General features: G+C 37.5%; 1 protein-coding gene across 2 annotated transcripts in view; it reads left to right on the top strand.

Moving 5' to 3' along the window:
- The window catches only part of LOC150087435 (tyrosine-protein kinase Fyn-like), a 168,024-nt gene that overhangs the window by 78,763 nt on the left and 76,071 nt on the right, over window positions 1-13,190 (top strand). The window lies entirely within an intron of this gene.

The following is a 13,190-nucleotide window of genomic DNA, read 5'->3' on the forward strand; positions in this document are numbered from 1 at the left end:
AATGACCACCACATATTCTCGGAACAATATGGTCTTAGTTGCTAATGCTCCAAAAAAAAAAAAAAAAAAAAAAACCAAACTCCTATGGGCAGTCCTGCATCCTGTATTATAGCCAATCTTTACCTCTATTGGTATGAACGGTCCTTTCTGAATGATGTTATATTTTTCGGATATGTTGATGATATATGTGTGTTTGATATTCTAATTTTTCTCAATGAATGTAGTCTTTGGTACCCACAAGGACTGTTGTTAGAAAAAAACAATTCAAGTGACCTTGCAGCCAACTATTTGGACTTGGATATAAATGTGAATGACAGGTCTACTGTTATTTACATTTATAATAAACGGGATGCATTTAATTTCATTGGTATTAATTTTACCCACTGGCAATCTAATATATCTAAAAATATCCACTCCAACATTTTCTCACAGTGTCTTAGAATTGCCACTATTTGCAATAACTATAATCTAGTGATTAACAACTTCAGAAAATTCTATCGCAAATTGATTGAAAATCTATTCTAACTTACCTGCACTTTCATTTTAATAATGGCATCAGTATTATCAACCATAAACTATTCGCAAATCAGCTTATTCTTAATGAAATAACACATCAGTTGCCTTGACTACTATTCTTGTCCCTTTTGTTACAGTATGTATATACAGTCGTACCTCTATATTACGGAATCAATCAGTCCCTTGAAAAAATTCGTTATACAGAAATTTCATTATAAAGAAATATGAACTTTTCAACAATGAAAAATACTGTAAATTCAGAAATATGGTAAAAAGATGGGAAAGAAGTGGAAATGAATAAATTTTCTAACATTTTAAACAATTTATTAATACATACATATTAAGAAATGACTATTTACATGATGCCCACAATTAATTAGTACACTTAAGAATTATGTCATAAAATATTTGGTTATTTTTTGTTGTACGCTGGATTCTACTGTACAGCGTTCATAAAAATGTTCGCATCTGTTTAAACTTTAAACACTCAGATTTATTTTCTGTTACATTTTCTTTCCAATGAAGACCTTGATGTAAAGTTTCAAATGCTGCCAACATTTGTTTGGAAGGTTTAATATTGTCCTCATTTTCAGCCAACTCTGTCGATATTGTCACTAGTTCTTTAAATACACTCCAAAATGTCATAGTAGCTGAATATCACTCGTATATTCAGCTACTATGATATCATTATCAACTCCTAAAAATTCATCAGAAACAATTGCTCCACTGATCAAACCTCATTTGGAACTCTTCCTAAGATTGCTCAATGTCTTCTAGTAGTTCATCCCACTCATCTCTGTTAATTAGCATTAATTCTTAATCATTGTTTCTGTCACATCATGACTCCACACTTTCGCCAACTCTGATATGCACATCTCCAAATCTATAACAGAATCTATAGGTTGGTTGGTTTCTATTCTCAGTATAATTTTTTTCAGTATGCACCTTCAGTAGTGCATTTTCAAATTCTTGATAATGCCTTGTTCCATTGGCTGCAGTTAAGACTAATTATTCAGAAGGAAGAAAACAAGTTTCCCACTTGTAAGTTTCGAAATTACCGAGCAAAGGTGGGCAGGGCAGTTGTCGACAATCAACACGATTTTTCTGTTTTCTTTCATGTTTCTATTGAAATTTAAAATCCACTGCTTAAAAATTTCGCTTGTCATTCAAGTTTTTTTGTTGTAGTTGTAGTCCAACTCTAACAACTTTACTCCTTTGAAACATCAGAGTTATTTACTTTTGCCTGTTACCAAAAGCTTCAGTTTTTCATTACCAGCCATATTTGCAACCAAGAGTGTAATTCTCTCCTTACTATTTTTACCATTTAAACATTTATCACCTTTAAAAGTCGTCAGTGACTTGTTCGGCAAACATTTAAAAAATAGACGTTTCATCAATGTTGAATATGTCTTTAGACTCCATAGACCTCCATAATTTTTTTTAAAAAGTGTTTCTTTCCAATAGGTACATTTTTCTTCAGTTACAACCCTACTTTCACCAGAAATAACCTTTTTGAGTAAGCCATGGTGCTTTTTAAATTTGTCCAGCCAACCAGAACTGGTTTGAAATGTTTTATGCCCCTAAAAAGATGTGTACCCCATAGCTTTTTCTTTTATTAATGGCCCTGATATTAGCATTTTATGGTCTCGAATCAACTTCACCACTTAAAAACTGTTTCATCTATATCTTCCCAAAGGCATAATTTCTCACGCTTCCAACTGGGTCCCATTTCCTCAAACCGTATGAGAATCGAAACAGGGGTTTTCGGAATGGTTGACACATTACTGACAGGGACATCAAATATTAAAGCGATTTCTTTTTTTTTAATGCCTTCATCTACTCTATTAGGCACTTCCACCTTTTCACATTACACTGAAGGATTTCCTCTTAGACACTGTAAGGTTGAATGCACAGCACTTAAAAAGGCTGAAATTTAGCAGTAGCATTAGTAGCATGTGATGCAAGAAAGCAAGCTTATGCAGCATCAGCCAAAAAAAAAAAAAAAAGAAAACACTTCCACTTCACTCCTCTGTTTGTTCAAAATATCTGTCCAGCTGAGCCTTAAATTTATTTAGGCTATCAACTTCCACAACAAGGGATGGAAGTCTGTTCCTCCAACCAACTACCCGTTAGCTAAAGCCAAATTTTCACACATCTATCCTACATCTGTCTTTCCTCAATTTGAATTTATGACATCTCAGGTGATTATTCAGAGCAAGAGGAAGAATCCCATCAGCATTGAGCATGCTCAAACCATTCAAGGCTTTATACACCTTTATCAGATCACCTCACCGGTGCCTGGTCTCCAGACACTGTAATTTGCAGAATTTAAGCCTTCCTTCATAAGAGCAACCCTTTGTTCCATTCACTAATCTTGTTGCCCTTCTCTGTACTCGTTCCAGCAGCTTTACATCCTTCTTGAAATGAGGCCTCCAGACCTGTATACAGTACTCAAGGTGTGGCCAGACCATTGCCTTATACAAGGGAATAATCACCTCCTTATCCCTGCTAGAAAAATTCCTGTATATCATTGACAAGACAACATAAGCTATTCATGCAGCTCATCTGCACTGCTCAGAAAACTTCATATCTGCCTACACAATTACGCCCAGATCCTTTTCATTCTCTACCACTGTCAGTACCACAGAGTTGATACGTTGCTCTGGGGTTGCTGTTTCCCATATGTAGTACATTACATTTGTCAATGTTAAACTTCATTTGCCACCTCTCAGCCCATCTGCTCAACTTTTCTAGATCCTGTTGCAGCAGCATAGCATCAGTAGTGTCCTTAACAACCCTGCCAACCTTTGTATCGTCTGCAAACTTGGACATTAAGCTTGATATACCATCATCAATATTATTTATAAATACAGAAAACAATAATGGACCGAACATTGAACCTTGAGGGACTCCACTAATAACATTAGTCCACAATGAGCAGTGTCCAGTGATTACCACTCTCTGTCTTCTCCCCCTCACCACCCCTTTATCCAAAGCAGCAATTTGCCTCCAATGCCACACTGCTCCAATTTGTGCAGCAGTTCTTCCATGTGCAACAGTATCAAAAGCCTTTCTAAGATCCAAGTATATAATATCAAAGTTATTCCCTGCATCCAGTTCTTTTGTGACTGCATCATAGTATCCAATGAAATTGGTCAGGCAAGACTTTCCCTTAACAAAACCATGCTATGTCTGAGATATAACTGAAGTCTTGTCTAGATGATCCTGCAGTGCTTCTTTAACCAGTGCCTCCATTAATTTTCCTGGAACAGAAGAAGTGCATCCAGTTGATATAGATGAACAGTGCACTGTTGAGTCAGTTTGGTGTGACATAAGCACTGCGAAAGCAAAAATAAGAGTAGGAGTGTGTTATAGGCCTAATGACTTGAATGAATACAATGAACAATTGTACAGAGAAATAGAGTGGGCTAGTAAATTGGAATGTCTTATAATGGGGGATTTTAACTTCCCAGATATTGATTGGAACTTGTGGGTTGGCCACTCACACACTAGTCAGACTTTTGTGGATTTATTGGATGATTGTTTTCTGCAGCAGCGTGTTCGAGAGGCAACCAGAGAAAGTAATACTCTTGATCTGGTTATCAGCAGTGATCATTCATGTATTAGGAATTTGCAGATAAAAGAACCACTAGGTGGCAGTGATCATAGTGTATTGACATGGGATTTACTTAAAGATTTAATTACCATCAGGGGTAAAGGAAAGGGTTTTTGCTTCCGTAAAGGCGAGTACAGTGGTCTCCAACAGTTTTTAAATTCTGTACAGTGGGATCAACTGACGATGTTACCAACAGTAAATTCTAAGTGGGAAGCATTCAAGGAATTAATCGTGGAAGCTACTAAAAGTTTCATACCTATTAAGAAATATTGTTCAAGGTTTAGGCCTAAATGGTTGTCAAATGAACTAATGAGACTCGTAACAGAGAAGAAAAATGCATGGGATGCATATAAATTATAAAGCAACTCAGAAGCCTATGGCAGATATAAGTTAATCTGTAATCAGGTCACAAAGGAGGTTCGGCAGGCGAAGGCAGATTACAAGAAATCCTTGGCAAAAGATGCTAAGAAAAACAGCAAGGATTTCTTTACTTATATAAACTCTAAAAGGAAGGGGATGAATCTGATTGGTCCGCTTGACATCGATGGTTCGACTGTTGATGATCCTGCTCAGATAACAAACAAACTGAATGAGTTTATTGTATCTACATTCGCACGTGAGGAATTATTAAGGTTTGAAAATGGCAGAAGGTTATCAAATTGTAGCAGGATACTTAATGATTTTGTAATAACTGAGAGCAAAGTGGAGGAGAAATTGTTGAAGTTAAAGATAAGAAAAGCACCTGGGGTGGATGGGATCTATCCAGTTATATTAAAGGAGTCGGCAAAGCAACTAAGCAAACCCTTAGCCATAATTATGAGAGGATCCTTGGACTCAGGGGAGGTTCCCACCGACTGGAGATGTGCAAATGTATCCCCAATTCACAAAGGGGGATCGAAAGGTGACACGAGTAATTACAGACCAGTTAGTTTAACTTCTGTTCCGGGTAAAATAATGGAGTCGCTGGTTAAAGATGCTTTGCAGGATCATCTAGACAGGACTGCAGCAATAATTCAGCCACAGCATGGGTTTGTTAAGGGAAAGTCTTGTCTGACAAATTTGATAGGATATTATGATGTGGTTACAAAGGAACTGGATGCAAAAAATAATTTTGATATCATATATTTGGATTTCAGGAAAGCTTTTGACACTGTTGCGCATGGAAGACTATTGTACAAATTGGAGCAGAATGGTATTAAGGGTAAGTTGCTACAATGGATAAAAGGATGGTTAAGTGCGAGAAGATAGAGGGTGGTAATGAATGGGTGATGCTCTTCTTGGACTAATGTTATTAGTGGAGTCCCACAGGGTTCGGTGTTAGGTCCACTGTTGTTTTGTATATTTATCAATGATATTGATGAAGGTATATCAGGCTTAATGTCGAAGTTGGCAGATGATACAAAGGTTGGCAGGGTTTTTAATGACAGTAATGGCAGTGTGCTACTGCAACAGGATCTAGATAATTTGGGCAGATGGGCTAGAAGTGGCAACTGAAGTTTAACCTTGACAAATGCAAAGTACTTCATATGGGTAGAAGTAACCCCAAAGAAACGTACCAACTGTGTTGTACTACACTTAAGGTGGTAGAAAATGAAAAAGACCTGGGAGTAATTGTGCAGGCAGATATGAAGTTTTCTGAGCAATGTAGACAGGCTGCTAGGGCAGGTCATGGGGTTTTGTCAATGATATATAGGAATTTTGCTAGCAGGGAAAAGGAGGTGATTATCCCTCTGTATAAGGCAATGGTCAGGCCATGCCTTGAGTACTGCGTACAGGTCTGGAGGCCTCATTTTAGGAAGGATGTAGATTTACTTGAGCGTGTACAGAGAAGGGCAACAAGATTGGTGAGGGGAATGAAGGGATCCTCTTATCAAGAGAGGCTTAAATTCTGCAAATTGCAGTGGCCGGAGACTAGGCACCTGCGCGGTGATCTGATTGAGGTGCATAAGGCCTTGAATGGGTTCAGCACGCCGAATTCTGATGGGATCCTTCCACTTGTTCAGATTACGAACCTAAGGTGGCATAAATTCAAATTACGAAAGGACAGATGTAGAATAGATGTGCGGAAATTTGCCTTTAGCCAGCGGGTGGTTAATTGCTGGAACAAACTTCCATCTGTCGTTGTGGAAGTTGATAGGTTGAATAAATTTAAGGAGGAACTGGACAGGCATTTGGAGGGAATGGTGTGATTTTTTTTTTTTGGCTGATGCTGCATAAGCTCATACATTTGCTTTCTTGCATCACATACCACTACTTCTACTACTTGTGTCAGCCTTTGATCCTCCTTTGTGAATTGGGGTCACATTTGCACATTCCAGTCTATGGGTACCTCCCCTGAGTCCAAGGAAGATAATTATGGAAGATAATCTCATAATTATGGCTAAGGGTTTGCTTACTTCCTTTGCTGCCTCCTTTAATATAACTGGATAGATCCCATCCACCCCAAGTGCCTTTCTTTTGTTTATCTTCAACAATTTCTCCTCCACTTTACTCTCAGTTATTACAAGATTATCTAGCTTACTGCCAGAGTTGAATACACCTCCGGCATACCCCTCGCTGAATAACTCCTCATGTGTGAATGTCAATGCAAAATATTCATTTAGTTTGTTAGCTACCTGAGCAGGATCATCAACAGTTGAACCGTGGATATCAAGTGGACCAATCTGATTCATCCCCTTCCTTCTAGAGTTTGCATAAGTAAAGATCTCTGTGCTGTTTTTCTTTGCATCCTTTGCCAAAGATTTCTCGTAATCTGCCTTCGCCTGCCTAACCTCCTTTATAACTTGGTTACACATCAACTTATATCTATCATAGGGTTCTGTGTCACATGCTAATTTATATGCATCCCATGCATTTTTATTCTCTGCCATATGTCTCATTAGTTCATCGGACATCCATTTAGGCCTAAACCTTGAACAATATTTCTTATTTGGTATGTAAAGCCTAGTAGCTTCCAAGATAAGTTCTTTGAATGCTTTCCATTTTGAATTTGCTGTTGATAACATCATCAGTTGGTCCCACTGTATAGAATTTAAATACTGTCTCAGACCATTGTAGTCACCTTTACGAAAGCAAAAACCCTTCCCTTTACCCCTGATGGTAGTTACCTCTTTGATTAAATCCCACTTCAACACATTGTGATATCTTCCACCTAGTGGTTCCTTTATCTGCAGATTCTTAATGCATGAAGAATCACTACTGATAATGAAATCAAGAGTATTACTTCCTCTAGTTGCCTCCCGAACATGCTGATGTAGAAAACAATCATCCAATAAATCCACAAAAGCCTTGCTAGTGTGTGTGTCAGTGACCAACCCACAAATTCCAGTCAATATCTGGGAAATTGAAATCCCCCATTATAAGACTCTCTGATTTACTGGCCCACTCTATTTCTCTGTACAGTGTCTTATTATTACTTGTCATCAGACATTATTATACTCATCAGACATTATTATACTCATCAGAGTCATTAAGCCTATAGCACACTCCTACTCTCAATTTTGATCTCCCAATGCTTATGTCACACCAAAATGACTCGACACTGCAATGTCCAGCGATGTCGACTGGCTTCACTTCCTTGGATTTTGTGTGTTTCTTAACTAATAGCATAACCCCTCCTCCCTTTGTATCCTTTCTGTACACATTGTACTCCCCAAATTCCAGTTCTGCATTCCTTATATCCATGTGACACCACGTCTTTGATATCCCAACAATATCTGCCTTTGATGTTTTGAGCATTATCTCAAATTCATCAAATTTATTTACCAAACTCCTAGCATTGGTGTACACGCAAGTACACATGCAACTGTTCTTATTCTTTGCTACCCTAACACAACCCATGTGTTTATTTGTACCGCAGTGACTCCCAGCAGTCTCTGAAATATCCTGCATCTTGTTTTCCAGGCTTCTGCTCATTCCAATAGAAGCAGTGCAAGAATCACTTTCACCTCTGCCAGTGGCTACTGTCAATTTGTCAGTCTTTGTCTCCCCCCAAGCTAGCAGTTTTCCGACCCACCTAACACTGCCTCGATAGCATCAGCAAATATTCTTGCATTTTTTAGCGAAAGTGTGGATGACTCATTTCTTCAAAACAATAGATGATTTCCAAGATAAAGGAAAATCACTCTGTCCTAATTCTCTAATAGGATGCTTACGGTAGAAAATTGGTTGACCACAGCCAGTGCCCACGTCGGGAATATGCCTGAACCTTTGCCGGTGGCTGTGAACAGCTGACCAGCGGGACTTCTCAGCATAGTAGTGTATAAGTCGTATAGGTTTTACTTCTTTTTAGGGTGCTTTCATAGCCAGGTGGGCAGGAGCAGCAGCAGTGCATAGCACACGCTTCTTGATTAGACCTGGGTTCTATCCCATGACCACCAAATATAGAGGATGGGGAAAGGTCAGGGAATGACCACTGCATATCTCCGGAGCAATATGGCCTTAGTTGCTAATGCTCCTAAAAAAAACCAAATAACAAAAATAAACTTCTTCTTAGCCATTGCTGATCCATTGCTGGGCAAAAGCCTCTCCCAAACTTCCATCTTTTTCTATCCCGCGCCGTGGTTGGCCAGTTTTCTCCTGCAGGGTTTTGCATGTATCATTAAATTGTAAAATGTTTTATTCCTAATTCATGGAATTAAATCCTTTGGCTATTAAAAGTTAAAGGGATTAATGCTTAATCCTTTTAGTTCTTAATTTGTGCTTTCTACAGCATCAGCTTTCTTGCCTAAAGGCAAGAGGTGCGAACAATGCATACCAAGGTATCTCAAAATCAGTTTGTTATATGGAAATTTTCTTTGTTATCAGGGAAACTATTTTCAATGTAATGACCAAGGGGAAATCAAAAAAAGTTTGCTGCATAGAAAATTTCCCTATATGGAAGTTCGTTAAAGAGAGATCCGACTGTATGTACATATTGACACCTATTGCTACTGTTTTCTATGATGGAAAACATGTATCTATGATCGCTAGTTGCAGGATGTCAATATGATACGTAGAACACTTCCATGAAGCTGACAATGCTTTTCGACCGCATGTCGCAATCACAAGAATGAAAATTACCTAATAGGGGTGAGCGTGAAACTTAAATAGGGGTTATTTGTCTTCGTGGATGCGCTTAAAAGACCATGAATCGGAGATTAGATATGGCCGGCGAACATTAACAGAATTCTCATGTAATTTAATTTCGATGATTTCTGCAATTACATACATATTGAGTAAACTTCTTATTCTTTTATAAATATTGATATAAACGGAGAATATATTGAGAATTAGAGCTCTGGTTCATACTATCTAATACATGTATAATTTATACTGCAACTTTATCTACTGGGTATCTTCTATTTATTATTTTTTATTTTCTTTTTTTGATTTACCTTATTATTATTATACAATATTTTTGCAATATTTTGCCTAATACAACCTCAGCACTTACTGGGTGCCAGTCTAAATTGTTTCTTATTAATTTTTACACATTCTTGGTACTGAGGACACTAGCATACACCACGTTTAGTTGTTTACTTTTTTCCTTACACTGGGCTTCTTAATTCAGTTGTGTTGTATTGTTCCGATCACATCGTATTAATTGAGTTCAGATTCGGTTCATCATTTCCGTTGTGTTCTATAGTTAATGTTCTTTAGCTTCCACTGCCTTCTGCTTATTACTCTTATATATATATGTCCAGGGCAGTTACTAGCATGGATAGGAATCACACTCCCAGATAACCCGAGTTCCACCTTTATATTCTTGTCAAATACTATTCACTTTCCTTAAACTATAATTTTCCCACACTGTCGGCTTTTAGTGCAATACGAGAACAGAAGTGTCTATAGCGATCGTAATTACTTATCCATTTTTGCCTTCAGTTAGCTAAACACTATAATGTAAATAGGTTTATATACATCTCCAACATTAGCCTTTGTTGTAGTTTTAGTTTCTTTGTTCATTTTCGTTTTACCTTTAAGTTTCATTGGTCATATAATTATTTTCAGATCCTCTGTCATGTTAACCTTAAATTACATGCCAGCTGTAATTAATGTCTATGTATCCTCCTTTATAGCTTTAATTACACTTGATTTCTTTCCCCCAATACTATATTTTGATGTAATTATATGTTGCCATTGCATGAACTTTATATTATAAATAGAGGACACTATATTGTTGTCTTGTCAGGCAATTCTGGTAGTAGTAGTAGAGGCATGTGATGCAAGAAAGCAAGCGTATGAGCTTATGTATCGTCAGCCCAAAAAAAAAATCACACCATTCCCTCCAGATGCCTGTCCAGTTGCTCCTTAAATTTATTTAACCTATCAACTTCCACAACAACAGATGGAAGTTTGTTCCAGCAATTAACCACCCGCTGGCTAAAGGCAAATTTCTGCACATCTATTCTGTCTTTCCTCAATTTGAATTTATGTCCCCTCAGGGACATAAATTCAAATTCGTAATCTGAGCAAACGGAAGACTCCCATCAGAATTCAGCGTGCGCAACCCATTCAAGGCCTTATACACCTCAATCAGATCACCTCACAGGTGCCTAGTCTCCAGCCGCTGCAATTTTCAGAACTTAAGCCTTTCTTAATAAGAGGACCCCTTCGTTCCCCTCACCAATCTTGTTGCCCTTCTCTGTACACACTCAAGCAACTCCACATCCTTCCTAAAATGAGCCCTCCAGACCTGTATGCAGTACTCAAGGCGTGGCCTGACCATTGCCTTATACAGAGGGACAATCATCTCCTCTTTCCTACTAGCAAAATTCCTGTATATCATTGGCAATACCCCATGACCTGCTCTGGCAGCCTGTCTGCATTGCTCAGAAATTTTTCATTTTCTACCATCGTAAGTATAGTACCACACAGTTGATACATTTCTCTGGGATTACTTCTACCCATATGCAGTACTTTGCATTTGTCAATGTTAAACTTCAGTTGCCACTTCTCAGCCTATCTGCTCAAGTTTTCTAGATCCTGTTACAGTAGCACACTGCCATTACTGTCATTAACAATCCTGCCAACCTTTGTATCATCCGCAAACTTCAACATTAAGCCTGATATACCTTCATCAATATCATTTATAAATATACAAAACAGTAGTGGGCCCAACACCACACCCTGTGGGACTCCATTAGTAACATTAATCCACAAAGTGCAGTGTCCATTGATTACTACTCTCTGTCTTCTCCCACTCAACCACCCTTTTATCCATTGTAGCAACTTACTCATAATACCATACTGCTCCAATTTATATAGTAGTCTTCCATCTGCCAGTGTCAAAAGCTTTCCTGAAATCCAAGTATATGATATCAGAATTATTTTTTGCATCCAGTTCCTTTGTAACCACATCATAGTATCCAACCAAATTTGTCAGACAAGACTCCCTTAACAAACCCTTGCTGTGTCTGAATTATTACTGTTGTTGACACTTGAAAATTGGTGGTTGGTACTTGAAAATGACACCAAAATCATGCAATATATGACAATATAATTATGTATATATTTTGTATAATATAGTATTGACTTATTTTTTTATAATGTATTATTAATTTTTTTCCCTTCTTTTCTTTCTTGTTTCACACTTTTTCTTACTTCCCTTATCTTTACAACTTTATTTGCTTATTATTTCTTCTTACATATACTGTATTGTCAAGATAATGAATACATTAAGAAGTGCACAAATTTATTATTATTAGCCATATGGTGCATGGAAGCCTGAGGCTTATTCTGCACCAGCGAAAAAAAAATTTGGCTTCAGTCTTCTATAGAATCACCAAGAAGAAGGATGATGATATGCAGCTCAGGGCCCTGGGTGTGCCAAGCCCATACTCACCAGATGTGAGCCCCTGGGATTGATATATTATTGAGTGCCTTTATTCCAAACATTTCAGTGGTATTATGGAGACACAATAGCTCAAACTGTCAACTAATTTTTTTTGTTATAACTTGGTAACGAGAGAGAGAGGTCAATAGTTGTGATAATATCTTCCATATAGCTTACCTTTAATTTTTTGCTATCATTACAATGTCATAAATAATTTTAATCCATGCACTAACTCAGTGGCATAGCTACTATGTAGGTAAGCAAGGGTCCTTTAGGTGCCTGGCATCTTTGGCTGTCTCCTGTTTTTCAATTTTCATTAATTAAGTAGGGGCCCGAACATGTTCTTTGCAGTTGGGCCCGAAAAAGGGTAACTACGCTATGCATTAACTTATCTTTAGTTTGTAAATCTGAAACGTTTGCTTGCACATAATTGAAATTATATATCGTGGGTAACGTAGTTTTGTTTATATCCTCAGCCTGTTTAATATTTTACACCAGCTCTACCTGCTTGGAAACAAAAATCAAAAATAGAGAATTGAGGACATTCTTGGACAGGAACAATAGAAACATACTTATATTTAAAAGAATTAGAGTAGTAGAAACCCAACTGATGGAGTCAGTTAAGTTCTGTTTAGTTATTTTGTTAAATATGAAGCTTGAGTAACAATAAGCTGTTGTTCAGTGTCTATAGGAAATGAGTAATGAAGTTTTAGATGTTTTAATTCTCTCATGATGGAAAGGTAAGAACATTGTAGAAAAACAGTATAAGAATTTTATTTATAGAAAGAGGTTTGAACTTATTACTTATGATGGAAAGCTAATCCAGATAACAATTCTCTGAAAATAGATGGATGCAGCATTGGTTTGAGTTGGTTGACATTGACAGTACAGCATTTAGTAAATGGTGCTAAATTCATACACAGTACAGAACAGCAGTTTCATAATCCCCCTCCTCTCTTTAAACACTACTTACACTGAAAGGATATAATTCATGGGATACCTGGTTCCTGGGAAATGCAACGCTGTCACCCCTCTTGCTAGTGGATGAACCCACCGCTTGGCAGGTGTATAGGTACACTGCATCACTGCATTCATATAGACGGTAATTCGATGTCGGTATGGATAAATGTTGTGAGTTAACAGACTTTGAAAGTGAGATGATAGTGGATGCCTGATGCATGAGTTATGTAGATTTTTCAGAACTCCTGGAATGTTTTTATTTTCTTTTGAAATATGGAGCAG

The sequence above is a fragment of the Mastigoproctus giganteus genome, chromosome 4, assembly GCF_048544385.1.
Source record: "Mastigoproctus giganteus isolate SK-2022 chromosome 4, ASM4854438v1, whole genome shotgun sequence".
NCBI lineage: Eukaryota > Metazoa > Arthropoda > Arachnida > Uropygi > Thelyphonidae > Mastigoproctus > Mastigoproctus giganteus.